This window comes from Tamandua tetradactyla, chromosome 20 (assembly GCF_023851605.1).
Source record: "Tamandua tetradactyla isolate mTamTet1 chromosome 20, mTamTet1.pri, whole genome shotgun sequence".
Taxonomy (NCBI): domain Eukaryota; kingdom Metazoa; phylum Chordata; class Mammalia; order Pilosa; family Myrmecophagidae; genus Tamandua; species Tamandua tetradactyla.
Window position 1 is genome coordinate 11,556,029 of NC_135346.1, and position 14,911 is coordinate 11,570,939.

At 42.1% G+C, this 14,911-nt stretch overlaps 1 protein-coding gene and 1 pseudogene across 4 annotated transcripts in view; both read right to left on the reverse strand.

Annotated features, from left to right (window-relative positions):
- SEPTIN8 (septin 8) overlaps positions 1 to 14,911 on the reverse strand; it is a 79,344-nt gene that overhangs the window by 32,947 nt on the left and 31,486 nt on the right. The window lies entirely within an intron of this gene.
- Positions 6,862 to 13,374, reverse strand: LOC143664930 (anaphase-promoting complex subunit 4 pseudogene; annotated as a pseudogene).

Here is a 14,911-nt window from a genome sequence, read left to right on the forward strand (position 1 = left end):
TAATTGCTTCATCCTTTTCCTACTGATGTCCAGCTCACAGACTAAATCTGAATATACGTGTGTGTAGGTCTGTAGATGGCTTAGGAGTGGGTTCAGTGGGGATTGACAGAAAACCCAAAATAACAGTTGCTTCAACAAGAGAGCAGTTTCCTTCTTTCTCACGTTGTCGGGTCATGTAATCTAGGGCCGATGAGACACATGACACACAACTTCTGTCTTGTTGCTTTGCTTCAAGTGGTCCTGACCTCAGGGTCCACAATGACAATATCCATATTCCAGGCGGCAGGAAGGAATGAAAAGATAAAATGAAATGAGTAAACACTCTCAAATGATTCTAGAAGCTGCCATGTGGCATTCCCGCCTGCATCCACTGGCCATAGCTGGGAAATGGGGTCTTTCTTCATATCAGTGTGTGCATAGTTAAAAAGATCATAAAATGTTACAGAGGAGAGGGAATGTCCGGTGATAGCAACAATCTCTGTCAAGTCTGTTTCTGGGCTGTTTATTTGAAAATTAAAGCATAAAAAAGCAAGAAAGTAAGCATCATTCAGAATCAACCACCAGATAATTTCTTAACCTATCACCCTTCTTTTAGAAAAATCATGTGATTTTATAAAAATGATATAGGTACACTTTAAATAATTTAAACAAAACAGAAAAGTTTAAATTACTCCATTCCTACTACCCAGAGACAACTATCATGAACGAACATTACATTTACATCATTCCAGAAATCTTTCTATGCATTTTTACAGTCAGAAGGAAAGATGATAGAAATATTTTATAAGGGTTTGACCATTATACAGATGCTATTCTAATCAAAAGTATTAAACTTAATCTTACTGGAAAATTAAAAGAAGAAAAAGAAGTTGAAACTGAAGGAAAGTTGAACCTCAAAGAATATTTCTTGACCACAAAAGATATTACTTCCTAAAAGATCCCTCTGAGGTTAGACAAAAATTGTGAAACATGTTAAGAAGTTAGAGTCATGTATTTTAAAACTACACCTTTCAATTATATATGTGTGTATTTATTGTTTTGAAAATCAGCTCCCGGGATGTCTTTCCATCCTTCGGTCTCCAGGGACCCTCCCTCCTGACTTTGTTACTTATTATTACAATTATTACATAATCCAGGTTAATAACAGTCACATTCTGTTTTGTAACCTCAATTCAATATATTCTTGATATATATTCTAGATTTAAATGAATTGATTCTCCTAACTGGCCCTTTTACCAAGGCTTTTCTCCCTTTGCAAGTTCTTTATTTCACATTGAGCCGTTTAGGGACTGAATTTCATTGTCAGGCTGTTTTTTCAAGATGCATTTTGAGTGTTTAAGAAATGTTGGCTCATGCCTTTCACTGGAAGCACACCTTGACTAGCATAATATTCCTTGCCCTGTTCCCCCTGCCCTGAAAGTGTGTTATATTTTCTATTTGGATGCTGAAAGAAGTCTGTTCTAGTTTGCTAGCTGCTGGAATGCAACACACCAGAGACGGATTGGCTTTTAATAAAAGGGGATTTATTTTGTTGGTTCTTCAGAGGAAAGGCAGCCAACTTTCCACTGAGGTTCTTTCTTACGTGGAAGGCACAGGATGGTCTCTCATTTAAGTACCAGCCAATTAAGTCAAATGTCACTCATTGCAGCAGACACGCCTCCTAGCCGACTGCAGATGTAATTGGCAACAGATGAGGTTCACATACCGTTGGCTCATGTCCGCAGCAACAAGACTAGGTATGCTCCCCTGGCCAAGTTGACAAATGAATCTAACTATCACAAAGTCACTCTTGATAATTTTTTTAGTCCAATAATTTAATTAAGCTATGTCTTAGTGTTTAATTCTGAATCAAGCTTTCCTGAAACATAGTATGTCCTTTTAACCTGCAGTTTTGGTTTCATTTTTTCTGCATTAGAGGATTTCTCTTTGGTGCTATTTTTGGTCTCTCTTCTTCAGGGATATCAATTAATCCTTATGTCAGAGCAGCATCATCTGTCTTCCATGTCTATTAATTCTAATTGCTTTAATCTCATGGCCTTGCTTAGCTACCCCACTTAAGTGGTCTGAGTTTTAGCAGGGTCCATTCTGTTTCTTGTTAGTTCTAATTTATTTGTTCTATAATGATGTTTTTGTCCTGTTTGTTTTCGTTCTGCCTTGTTCTCTTGTTTGATCATCTCCACTTTGAGCCCCTGATGTATTACATTCACATTCTCACTGCATATTTTTAAAATATGAAGCAGTCGTAAGGCATGTCCTTTTTTTTTCTCTTGCCCCACCATGAATGTTTTGCTGCCACATGTTGCCGTTATTGCTCCCCCATTTCTTTGCATCTTGCTCATGCTTTGGTTGCTCTGCCCAGACCTTCCTTCTGTGTCTCAAGCATGGTGGCATGGGAGAGGAACGTACCGCCTCCCCCGCTTGAGGGACCCATATGACGTGTAGTGTGAAGGGAAGGGGGTGGGGGCGGGGGGGGCGGGGAATGCGCACCCGAAGCTGAGAGCAGTCTGTGTTGGACTACCTGGGCCTGCTCCTGGCCTGAGGTTCTGCTCCGTCCTGCACAGCCTCCTACATGGTGGGGGCTGGAGAGGAGGGCGCTCCACCCCTTTTCCAAGCAGGCAGGGTCACCCAGGCTTTGCAGTCGCTTCCCAGTATGAATGTTGTTCTGGAGACTTCACTTCAGTTGGCCAGGCCAGCCCTGTGAACCGTGCTCGTTGTTTCCCCTCGCTCTCCCCCGGCACACTCCTTAACACTGCTCACACAGAGGGACGAGAAGATGGGGTCACAATCTACATCCGCTTCCTTTAGACTCGGGAGCACTAGGAAGAGCCTGCAGGATTCTGTCACCTCCTGGGTGCTGAGGACCGAGAGGGGAGCAGGGATGAGATGGCCACTCCTTCCACTCTGCAACCTTCCATTTTCCCTTTGACACCAGAATGATGTTTTTATATCAGGTCTTTCCTTCTTCGTTGCTGATGGTAATTTTGTCCCCCTGTTTTTATCTACTTTCTTTATTGTGTGAGGAATTGAGAAACAGAAATTCTATGAGGAAGTTCTCATCTACTCTCTGTATCTGGACATGCCCTGAACAGTTTTAAAACAGTAAGAGTTTGCTACCTCTGGTTCTTACATCTGACTTGTATCAATGATTGGTCAAGGCTTTAGAGAGCAAGAGCAGATTTGAGGAGCCTACTGGGTTGCATGGTTTCTAGGTGGCCTCTGCCTTCCAGGTCCACAGTGAGAAATGCCTGCTGCACCTGGGGACAGGAAGCCGCTTGTCAAGATTTAGGATTCCCTGCCCTCCAACAGAGCATTCGGCCTGGATGCCCTGGAGACACAGTACCAGGAGCACCTTGGGAAGCCATGGAGGTGATACCAATCAAAAGTGGTGGATTCTTTTGCCCGATGTGCACAAATGACTAATTCCTGACACATCCAGAGTTTCAGAGAGAGAAAGAGTTTATGATTAGGTGCAAAGCGGGAGATCAGATGGCCTATCAGCCTAAAAATCTGTCTCCCCGATCTACAGTAATTATTATAGTTTTATAGTATCAGAAGATGGGCAGGTTTTAGGATAATGAGCACACTGGCTCCAGATGTAACTAGAGGAGGTGATTTAATTATTGAGCATACACAGATTGATTACATGCTTAGTCACAAACATAATAAAATGGCGCCCTTGATATGATGATGGGTGTGATTTTTAGTGTTGTAATATAAAGTCTAAGCTTCTGTGCATGTCAGACAGGCCCACTTTGGTTAGATCCAGCTTTAGTGATCAAGATAACTTTGGACTTGGTGGGTTAGTGCTGAGCTGACCCAAGACCCTTGGGTCAGCTAATGTTTATTAATTAAAAACTAATGTTTATTAATGTTAATGAATATTTAATTAATAACTAATATTAATAATCTAGGGGATGTCTTTAGTGATTACAAGACTCTAAAGTCGAAAAAACGGGTAGAATGGGTACTGGTGGGGGTTTTACAATCACAAGGGCACAAGATAAGGCCAATACATTCATTATTAGAGATCAAGGCAGCTGGATTACAGTTCAGAGGTTTCAGGTATTTCCCTCTGTCTACTCTAAAATATCAGAATGTAAATAAGGAATATCTATATAATGATTCAGTATCATAGTCATTCCTAAAATCCTGACTTCTTGGTTACTGCGATAAGAGTTTCTTCCTCTATTTCACAAAAGCTCCTCCACTGGCACCTGAGTCCTTTGGTTTTCTGGGAAACCCAGTCCATGAGTCCCAGGGCTACACTCAGGTTTTGCGGGACTTGAAGCTTTATTTTTTACAATTTAGAAGTTTTTCCTAGAGAAAAAATAAAAAGTGTGAATATAAAAGTAGGTATGGAAGTAATCATTTAGAAGGAGAAAAGAACGGGACGAGGAAGGGCCCATGCAGGGGCAAGGCCTGGCGCCGTAAGCTTCGTGGGTTTCCGGGTGCCCGCCTTAAATGGACCACGGAGGCGCCCCTGGCTCCCAGTCTGCAGGGACCCCCTACGGCCACCCCCATATTCCAGAGCTGCCCTCTGGGATGAAACCCCCAAACCTAGCCTGGAGGGCCCCAGCACCTGGATCGTTACCAACTTCACAGGGGCTGCAGGAGACTTGCCAGGCGCTTCAGCCCTGCCGCAGGCGCTTGGGGACCCGGGGCCTTCCCAAGGGGGAAACATTTCTGCTTCTTCAAGGAAGCTGGACCAAAAGAATTCTCTGGGAAAGAATATTCCAGTTGTCTAATTCATCTTAGACGCTCACATCCCGAGGAGGCCGGGTGAGGGACAGCCGGTGCCCAGCCACTCTCAGCTCGGACGCAGCCCTGCAGCCCTGCGCAGTGGGGACACGGGGCGAGAGAAAGCTGGCCAAGGTGCTACAGGAAGCTATCAGGGAAGGAGACAGTTAACTGCAGAGAGGAGAATCGGCTGCCAGACTTGAGGAGGCGGGGTCTGCAGGGCAGAGGGGTTCAAGGCAGGCGCAGGGAGGCAAGCCCGTGGGGGGTGGGGGGGTCTTCCCTCTCCCCAAACGGCTCCATCTATCTGTTTAGGTGCTGGGCTTCCATGTCAGCAAAGGGTCCTTCTGCAGCTCAAAACATGTCTGAAAACCACACCTCTGCCAAGAGTTTATACAGGCAGTCAAAATGGGTCTGCAAAGCGTTGCCACCGGGAGGAATCCCGGGAAAGCGTTGTCTGAGTTTAGTTGGTGCAGAGGTAGTTTTACCTGGAACCAAGGGGTTGGTTCACATACATGGGAAGAAACAATCCAAGGGAGCTGAGAAAAGATACTCTAAGGTGAATGAGGAGCAGAATTGAAAGTAAATTACCAATAAAGAACTCAAGTCATCTGGATTTGAATTCCAGCGCCACCACTTGCCGACGGAGTGACCTCAGCTTCCTCACGTGCAAAATGAAGATGACAATTTCCACTTTATATGGCTATTATGAGGATTACCTGTGAAGTATTTTGGACCATTTCTGACTTAAAAATAAGCTCTTAATGTTAGCTGCTGTTACTGCTTGTATTATTCTTAAATCATCATCACACGATTGATTGTCACCACCCTGCTTTCCTGTTCCCAACCCTGGCCTCAGAAAAGAAAGCTTGATCATAAGACGAAGCATGATTCAGTGCCACAGACGCCAGGGCTGGGCACTGCCACCACTCAGGCGCCCATTCAACCAGGGATTTGCTGAGTTTCTATTATGGCCCAAGTAACATTTCAGATGCTGAAGACACTGCAGGGAGGAATGGGGCAAAGAGATTTTTTCTTGCATTGCTGTTGCCTTTTTTTTTTAAATATGTCTCCCTACATATATTTATTTCTGTGTCTATATATATTCACAAAGAGGTAGATATGTGGTGTGTATACAGCGTGTCTTGTTTTGTTTCATTTTGGGGGGGCGGGGGGCAGTTGCATGGACCAGGAATTGAGCCAGGTCTCCCACATGGCAGGCAAGAAATCTACCCCTGAACTACCCAAACACCCTTTGCTGTTGCCTTTTTTCCCCTTTCATTTATTATTATTATTTTTAAATAGTTTTACTGAGAAATATCCACATACATACAGGCCAGCCATATTATACAATCTATGGCTCTCAATATCATCACATGTTCTGTATTCTTCACCATAATCATTTTTAGAACATTTGCATCACTCCAGAAAAAGAAATAAAAAGAAGAAAAAAGATATCCTATACACCTTACCCTCCCTCTCATTGACCCACAGTATTTCAACCTACCGAATTTTTACCCTTATTCCTCATATTATTTATTTATTTTTTATCCTTTTTTTTTTTTACCCCGTCACCTGTCCATACCCTGGATAAAAGGAGCATCAGACACAAGGCTTTCACAATCACACAGTCGCACTGTAAAAGCTGTATAGTTATACAATCTTCTTCAAGAATCAAGGCTCCTGGAACACAGCTCAATTGCTGTTGCCTTTTAAAAAGTGTTTTAGTTTCCTAGGCTGCTCAAGCGAATACTCTGAAATGGGTCAGGTTAAACAATAGGAATTTATTTGCTCACAGTTTTGAGGCTAAAAGAAAGTCCAAATCAAAGAGTTGTCAGGCAGTGCTTTCTCCCCAAAGACTGATGTTCTGGGTCTGGCTACTGGCCACCCTTGGCAAGGCCCATGGTGGCATCTCTATCCCTTCTCTTCCGGATCCTGTTGATGTTCAACATCTGGTTTATTCCTCTTATGTGTAATTAATTCCATTTATAAAGGACTCCAGTAATAGGATTAAGACCCATCCTGATTGGGCTGCATCACACCTGAACTGAAGTAGCCTCATCAAAAGGTCCTACTGACAAGAGGCTCACACCCACAGGCATGGATTACAGCTCCAAGCCACCTCAATGAGGAAGGAAATCTTCCCCAGATGCCATCCCCTCCCCAGGGGTCTTCCTGGCCAGGACTGTCACACAGAAGTTTGACTACACAGAAGTTTCAAAAAGGTTGGCTGGACTAATATAATGTTTGTTGACTGAATTATTTAAAGACATTTCATTCTGTTGTAGGAGGCAAGCAAAACTAAAACAGTAAGCAAAATTCATGAGATGCATTAAGTTTAGATACTAACGTGGTAACTTGCAAGACGTGCTAGACATAGATAGAATAAACATATGGGTGTTGAATATATATTAACAGGGTAGAACACACAAGAGTGTTACTTACGGATAGAAAGGAATGAAAACACCAAGTCACAAGGCAAGGCGCATGCGAGTTCCAGTCTGAGAGTTGTGCCATCTGCAACACACTCCCCTGGGTGACCCCCACTGTGATCCGTGCTGGCCCTTGTATGTGCTGGCCTAGCGGCTGGCCTACCTGCCCCCATGTCTCTGTAATAGGATGTGTTTGGGCTCCCGACACCCTCCATCTGCTGAGCTACCTTATTCAACCTCAACCCTAGGTCTCATGACCAGGGCTGGAGGGAAGGATGAGGTGACAGAGACAGGACCTGTGCCCCAGGATTCGGGCACTGTGCTCCTTCTACCCTGCTTATACATACCCAAAACGGTCAGCCTGCCCCATCTCTTTCCCCTGTTTTTCACTGTGGGCTTTAAATTGAATCAAGAAGCTGTGTGATTCAAGCTGTTAAACTGTTCTATGAGAATGTCCATTCATAACCTCCAGACCACTTGCCTGAGGCTCCCGTTAACCATCAAGGTCCTTTCCCACATGACACCCAACCACAATTTCTCCTCCCCCAGCACACTGCTACTGAAAAAAAGGAGTCCTGTGAGAAAGGAAAAGGGGAGAAGTCTGGTCTTCTGATTCCTGGTCAGATACACTGAGTTCGCTTTAGGTAGGAGTCAGTTTCTCTCGTGAATTATAGGTTCAGGGGCACTCTCATCTGTGAAGTCCCCACTGGAAGGGATGGGAACGACTACCTCATTTCTTGGGCTTCTACCGACCCAGGCAATTTTGATTAGAGATCAAATTTCTATATCAAATATAGAAGTTCCTGGACTGAGTTAACACTGAGCTCATGAAGTCATCCATGAGCTGTGCATTTATTGCGTGCTGCAGGCATATGGATGAAAAAGGCATGGTTACCACGGCCTTAGTTCAGAGTTTAACAAGAGAGCAAGCATTTAAATGATCAATTACAGTACTTTGCAGTCCAACTGAGCCACCTCTTTAAGTATCTGCCCTCAGCAAAGCAAAGTGTGACTAGAATTCCATGAAAGGGCACAAACACCCAGCATGATTAAGCCAAATCCTGAACCTTCTTGTCCCAGCAACCTGACCCAGGATCGCAATGCCAACCTCGCCTTGTCCTGCCTTCCATCTGTTTCACTTGCCTAGCCTGTAGGCGGTGGCACCTACTTTGGTTTCCTGCTGCCCTCCGCAGCCCTGGGTCCTGGCTAACGCCATTGCTCCTGCTCTCCTTGGCTCAAAAAGTATCGAGTGAAGGCCGGTAGGTGCGTCCTTGCCCTCCCAGCCTGCACTCTGGGTGTGCTGGTGCCACCCAGACAAACACCAATGCTCTCTGACAGTGACTTCAGCCGCCAGGGACCCAGAGAGAGAACGGAGTGGGGGAGCAAGGGAAAAGGCTTCCCTGAGGGTGACATTTGGACTAAGGTTTAACATATGAATTAACTCTGGTCAGCAGCAGCCTCAAACACAAAGGACAAGCCCACCAATGCAAAAACACTCTCCAGGAGTGCAGCCAGGACCTTGGGGAGCTACATTAACTCTCCCAGGCCACCACTGAGAGAATGACAGCAGGTCCACTCACAATACAAAAAACCCATCTGCTTTCTCAGCATGTTCCTGAGCTGCCCAGAGTTCCATGAGAAAAAAAAAATCACAAACCCTGCTGCTTGACAACACTACATCCTGGGGGTTCCAGGTCAACAGGCCTCCCTGAGCTGCTTGGAAATTTTGCATTTGCTTTACTCACCTCCCTGACCTACTCCCCACTGCAGCTGCTCCGAATATTAATCACTTTCCCTGACTCCCTTTGGTCTGAACTGAGGCCTTCACCTCTTTTATTTTAACAAAGAAAATCCATTTATTTGGTCAACAGACATTAGCTAGTGGCCAACTAGCTAATGCTGGCACCATGGCAGTCTCTCAGGCATGGTTTTGCCCTTAGAGTAATATAGGTGTGCTGCAGGGGCAAACGGGCTCAGTGCAACTGAAGCTGGCAGGCATGGGCCCACTTCTAGACTTCTTACTTCCAAATTGTGCTGGTCTGAAAATATTATGTACCCCAGAAGAGCCATGTTCTAATCCTCATTCAATCTTGTGGAGGCAGCTGTTTCTTTTAATCCTGATTCAATAATGTAGGTTAGAATCTTTTGATTAGATTATCTCCATGGAGATGTGACACATCCAGTTGTGAGTATTAACTTTTGATTAACTGGAGATGTAACTCCACCCTCTCCAGGTAGGTCTTGATTTGTTTACTGGAATCTTTTAAAAGAGGAAACATTTGGGAGAAACTTCAGAAATGACAGAAACGACAGAAGCTTCAGAGCAGAGCTGACACAGATGTGGACAGACAGAGAACAGAGACATAGATATTTGGAGATGTTTGGGGCCCAGCAGATGTTGCCATGAAATGTTAAGCAAGACAGAACCTGGAGAGAGCCAAGGGAAGCCAAGAGATGAAAGCCAGCCCCAAAGAAGTAAAGTGAGAAAGCTCCACAGAAACAGAGGCTGAAAGCAATGGAGCCCAGGAGCACAGGACCAGTGTACCTTCCCAGCTGACAGAGGTGTTGCCGATGCATTGGCCTTCCTTGAATTAAAGTATCTCTCCCTGGATGCCTTGGTTTAGACATTTTTATCAACTTTATCAACTCTAAACAGACAAAATGTTGTACTACCATCACAGTAATTCATTACAAAAACGTTTTCGTCCTCCCAAACAGAAACTCTCTACCATTTAAGCATTAGCACCTCAATCTCTACCCCCACCTCAGTCCCTGGTAACCTCTATTCTAGTTTCTGACTCTATGAATTTGCTTATTCTAATTGTTTCTTATCAATGAGATCATACAATATTTGTCCTTCTGTGTCTGGCTTATTTCACTCAACCTGATGTCTTCAAGGTTCATCCATGTTGTCACATGTTTCATTCCTTTTTATGGCTTAGTAATAACCTATTATATATATATATACCATATTTTGTTTATCCATTCATCTGTTGGTAGACAGTTGGGTTGCTTCCATCTTTCGGCAATTGTGAATGATGCAGCTAAGATTATCAGTGTGTTCAAGTCCCTGCTTTAATTCTTCTGTTTCCACAGCACCTGCACTTTATATTTCCACCAACATGAATGACTGTTTCTATTAATTCACATCTTCGCCAACATTTATTTTCCATTTTTTCAACAGTAGCTTTTCTAATGTGTGTGAAATGGTATGTCATGATTTTTTTAAAAAAATAAGAAAAGAAAATTTACTGTTTCTTTGTCACACAAAGAAAATTTAAAGTGGTCACAAGGTATGTTAATCTATTTCCTTTCTGACATAATAAAGACATACAAAATAATGAAAACCTAGATTATGCATCTAGTTCTGGCTCAAGTTTTTCCACTTTAATTACTATCTCAGGAGGTAAAACAGCAATACTGGCTTGTTGGCTCTCTGCCCCCAACTTGGACAACACTTCCGCCTTGATTTCTCCAGGTTTATTACCAGCCTCCCCTTCTTCGTCTGAAGCCTCATCGAGCTCCCATTTGTCACTTATGTCCATCTCAAATACTCTCACATGACAGAGCTTTGAGCTTAATATACAGGACACTTTTTGAAAACCATCCTCAGCAACATACAGTGCTTTCATACTCTCCAACCATCTCCAATGCTTCTCAAACTGCATGACACGTGTGGGACTAGCACTACATTGTTCATCTAGCCTTGCAGAGAAAGTCCCACTGAACGGATAATCTGCAGCATCTTCACGTTACATACTAAAGGCAATGGCAACTGGACCAAGAGTCTGTCTCTTCCTTTACTTCCTACAGCGTCTTTAAGGACTACCATTACAGCTTCACCATCATAAAACTGTGCATCTAAACAGCTGTACGTGTGGGAAATATCAGTATGTCTCCTTAAGATACACATTTTACATGTGAATCTTCTAAAACAGTAAAAAGAAGATAATGTAGATTTGAAGTTTTCTTATTTCACAGACAAGGAAATTTGAACATTTGAAGGGTAGAGTCCACACTTCTAGCATCTTTATATAGTGGAATACAGATTGCTTGATTCATCGGTTTTCCAATTACATCTGCTGGCTTTTGCAAACAATGATTAATAATGTTCTCCGTCCGCCTTTCCACAAAATGCAATGATTTTCAAAACAGAAAAGAACTTTCTTTAAGGTGGCTGCTATTTTGAACAAAGTCGTACCACTGGTTTCCTTCTGTGTTAGGGGATGACACAAGATCATCATCTTCATCTTTCAAGTACTGTCCAAATTTTTCAACATTAAAGTATTTGCCTTTTTTATTACAAATGTCTGAAGCCTCACTGAAATATTCAGTAAGAAAGTCAGCAGCAAAGTGATATCTTTTTGAATCATCTTATTCAGCTCAGGAAGCACACGGTCTTCTGTCATTCTCAACATTGCCACATACAGCCACTGAAAAAATGCTTTGAAGTTTTTCATACTACTATCTATAACTTGAAGAAGTTCATTTGCCTTGAATATGAAAGAACCCACAGCAGTAATCGCATCTTCAATTCCTACAGCATTTAGTCCAAGAGTTTCATATTTTCGCTTTCATGATGCTATGCCTTTCAAGTCACTCAATGGTCTAATAAAGACTCTGAGCCACTCTGTAAGTGCCTTATAACCAATTTTTGTATGCTAGAACATGACGACTCTACAGACTGGCCAAGCTTTTTAAAGCCCCTTACTGTTAACTGGCTCATTAAGAGGATCTGAAGTTCAGCACTTGCTTTCCCCCACAACAGCAGGTACATGGATTCATCTTGCGCTGCGGTAGTTGTTATTTTCCTGCACAAACTTGGTGAGACGAGAATCCATCTGCATCAGTAGTTCTTACCATGCTTCACACACACATGTTAGTGACAAATTTATATACTGTAAAAGAGCTGAAATATGAGTAAATTTTCTGGCCATCCGAGTTACTTCAGGTAAGAAACCAACAGTAGATTGGTTTCAAGCTGAGAGTATGAAACTTCTGAAGCGCCATCGGTAGAAACCTCTGTCACCACTGATAATGATTTCAAATCACTTGATAAACATAATGCAAGACAAGTACCAGCAATCCCTGTGACTCGAGCAATTTTGAACAGTCCATAAGCATAAAGCTCAACAAATCCAGAGCTTCCTCCAAGAACAAGTATATTAAGCCCGACATCTCCCAGGAGCTTAACAATTTCTTCAGAATTTTCTTCACTGAATATTTTTGAGATGTTATTATAATTTTTAGCAAGGTAGATAGTTCAGGAAAGAGAAGACGTGACTCATTCTCAGCATTATAAAAGGATGTTAGGACACTGCTTTCTACAGTCACTTTCATTCAATGCAGACAAGAAACTGGAGCCTCCACAGCAAAAGAATGCAAGCTTTCAGGTTTTTCTACTTTCAGGTTTTTCTACATTACACAAAACAATTATTTTGGAGTCAGCAAGTGCAAAGATCAAAAGTTTGTCATCTGGTCTCCAAAACAGGTAGGTCACTTCTTTTACAGAATTTTCATCTGGTGGAAAAGTCCAAACCTGATGAAAACTTGCAGATCGACAAAGTAAAACCTCGCCTGCTGTATTGGCCAAAGCAATGAGACCTCGTTTGGGAGACCAGATCAAGAAAATGGTCTCCTGCGGCAGCTGCTTCTCTCCCACAAGCTGGAAGTACGGGAAACAGGTCAGAAAACGCAACATGGGGGCGGCTCTTAGTTCAAGAAGGCCGATAATGTTCAGGGTTTCTCTCTAAACTGGAAAGGCACATGGCGAACATGGTGACGTCTGCTAGCTTTCTCTCCAGGCTTCTTGCTTCATGAAGCTTCCCCAGGGGCATTTTCCTTTTTCATCTCCAAACGTTGCTGGCTGTGGGCTCTCATGGTTCTCCTCTTATGATTTTTTATGTGCATTTCCCTAATGGCTAATGATACTGAACATTTTTTCATGTACTTTTTGGCCATTTGTATACCTTCTTTGGAGAAATGTCTATTCAAGTCTTGGCCCATTTCTTTTTTTATTGGGTTTCTTTTTGTTGTTGAGTTGTAGGACTTTCTGAATATATTCAGGCTATTAAACGCCTATCAAATACAGGGTTTCCAAATATTTTCTCCCATTCTTTAGGTTTTTCCATTTTCTTGATAATGTGCAGATGCACAAAAGTTTTTTATTTTGATGAAGTTCTAATTATCTATTTTTTTCTTTTGTTTTCATGCTTTTGGTATAAAACCTAAGAAAACATTGCCTAAAATAAGGACCTGATGATGCTTCACATGTTTTCTTCTAGTTTTATAGTTTCATTTCCTATATTTAGCTTTTTTATCCATTTCAGTTAATTTTTGTACATAGTGTGAAGTAGGGTCCACCTTCATTCTTTTGTATATGGACATCCAGTTTTCCTAACACAATTTGTTGAACAGACTGTTTTTTTCCCAACTGAGTAGGCTTGGCACCCTCATCAAAAATCAGCTGGCGATGGTTAATGATGCATGCCTTGACAGTAGCAGGTGCATTGATACTATAGTTAAGAACCTGGGTTTAAATATTAACTTTTTCACTTTCTAGATGTGTGCCACTCATAAACTAAAATACAGCAAAACAAGAAAAAAAAACAATTCTGCAAAAACTCCTCTAAACAATTGAAGAGAGGGCCATTTCTAACTCATTCTATGAGGCTAACATCACCCTAATACTAAAACCACAAAAGATAAAGATACCACAAGAAAATTGTAGACCAATATCCCTTTTGAATATAGATGCAAAAATCCTCATCAAAGTGCTAAAGAACTGAATATAACAGCACATTAAAATAATTGTATACCATGATCATGCACTATTTATCCAGACATTCAAGGATGGTTCAACATAAGAAAATCACTTAATGCAATACCACATTAATTAATAAAAGGAAGAAAAACACATGTTCCTCTCAGAGAAAAAAGAAGATTGAAGTAGGAGGACTCACTATTCCAATTTTTAAACTTCCTACAAATCTACAGTGGTCAAAACAGCCTGGTGCTGAAAAAGAAAAAAAAAGGCCTCCAATAAATGTAATAATTGGAGTAATTACAAATGCCAGAAGTATTGTATTTTATTTTATGGTATGTAATTTTGCTTCTTCTTATTGGTGCTAAAATGCAAATGAATAAAAATAATCATAAATCTAAAAAAAAAAGTTTTTCTGTTTGGTTCATTTAAATTTGTATTGCATTATTGAGATTCTCATCTTGATCGCTCATTTTTCCCAGACATCCTTTACCTCCTCGAGCATATTGAGGACAAATTTTTTAAAGTCCCTGGATGGTATGTCCAAAGTCTGGTCTTCTTTGATGACTATTTCTGACCTTTTATTTTGTTCTTTGTCTGTCTTGTAATCTTTCGTTGCACATCATTTCCTGTTTCTTTTGTCTGTTCTGTAATATTCTGAAGTATTTACTCTAGGATTTAGACCCTGAGCCACTTGTTCCTTAAGTCTGTATCCAGCTAGTGGTGACAGAGGTTTTTTTGACACCTTCCACGGCCTCTGAACACCGGCTCTGTGTTGGCTAGTGCTCTCCTTCTGGGTTTCACCCTCCAGCTAAGGTCAGCCCAGAGTGATTGTGAGGTACAGGTCCATCCTTCTTGGTCTTCTCTAAGCCTGAGTCTTGTCCTGGACCTTTGCTTGTTCATGGTTTTCAGAATTCCCCTGTTAACAGGAATGCAGATGCCCTCTCTACTCACTATGAAATACACTTTCTCCCCACTTCTG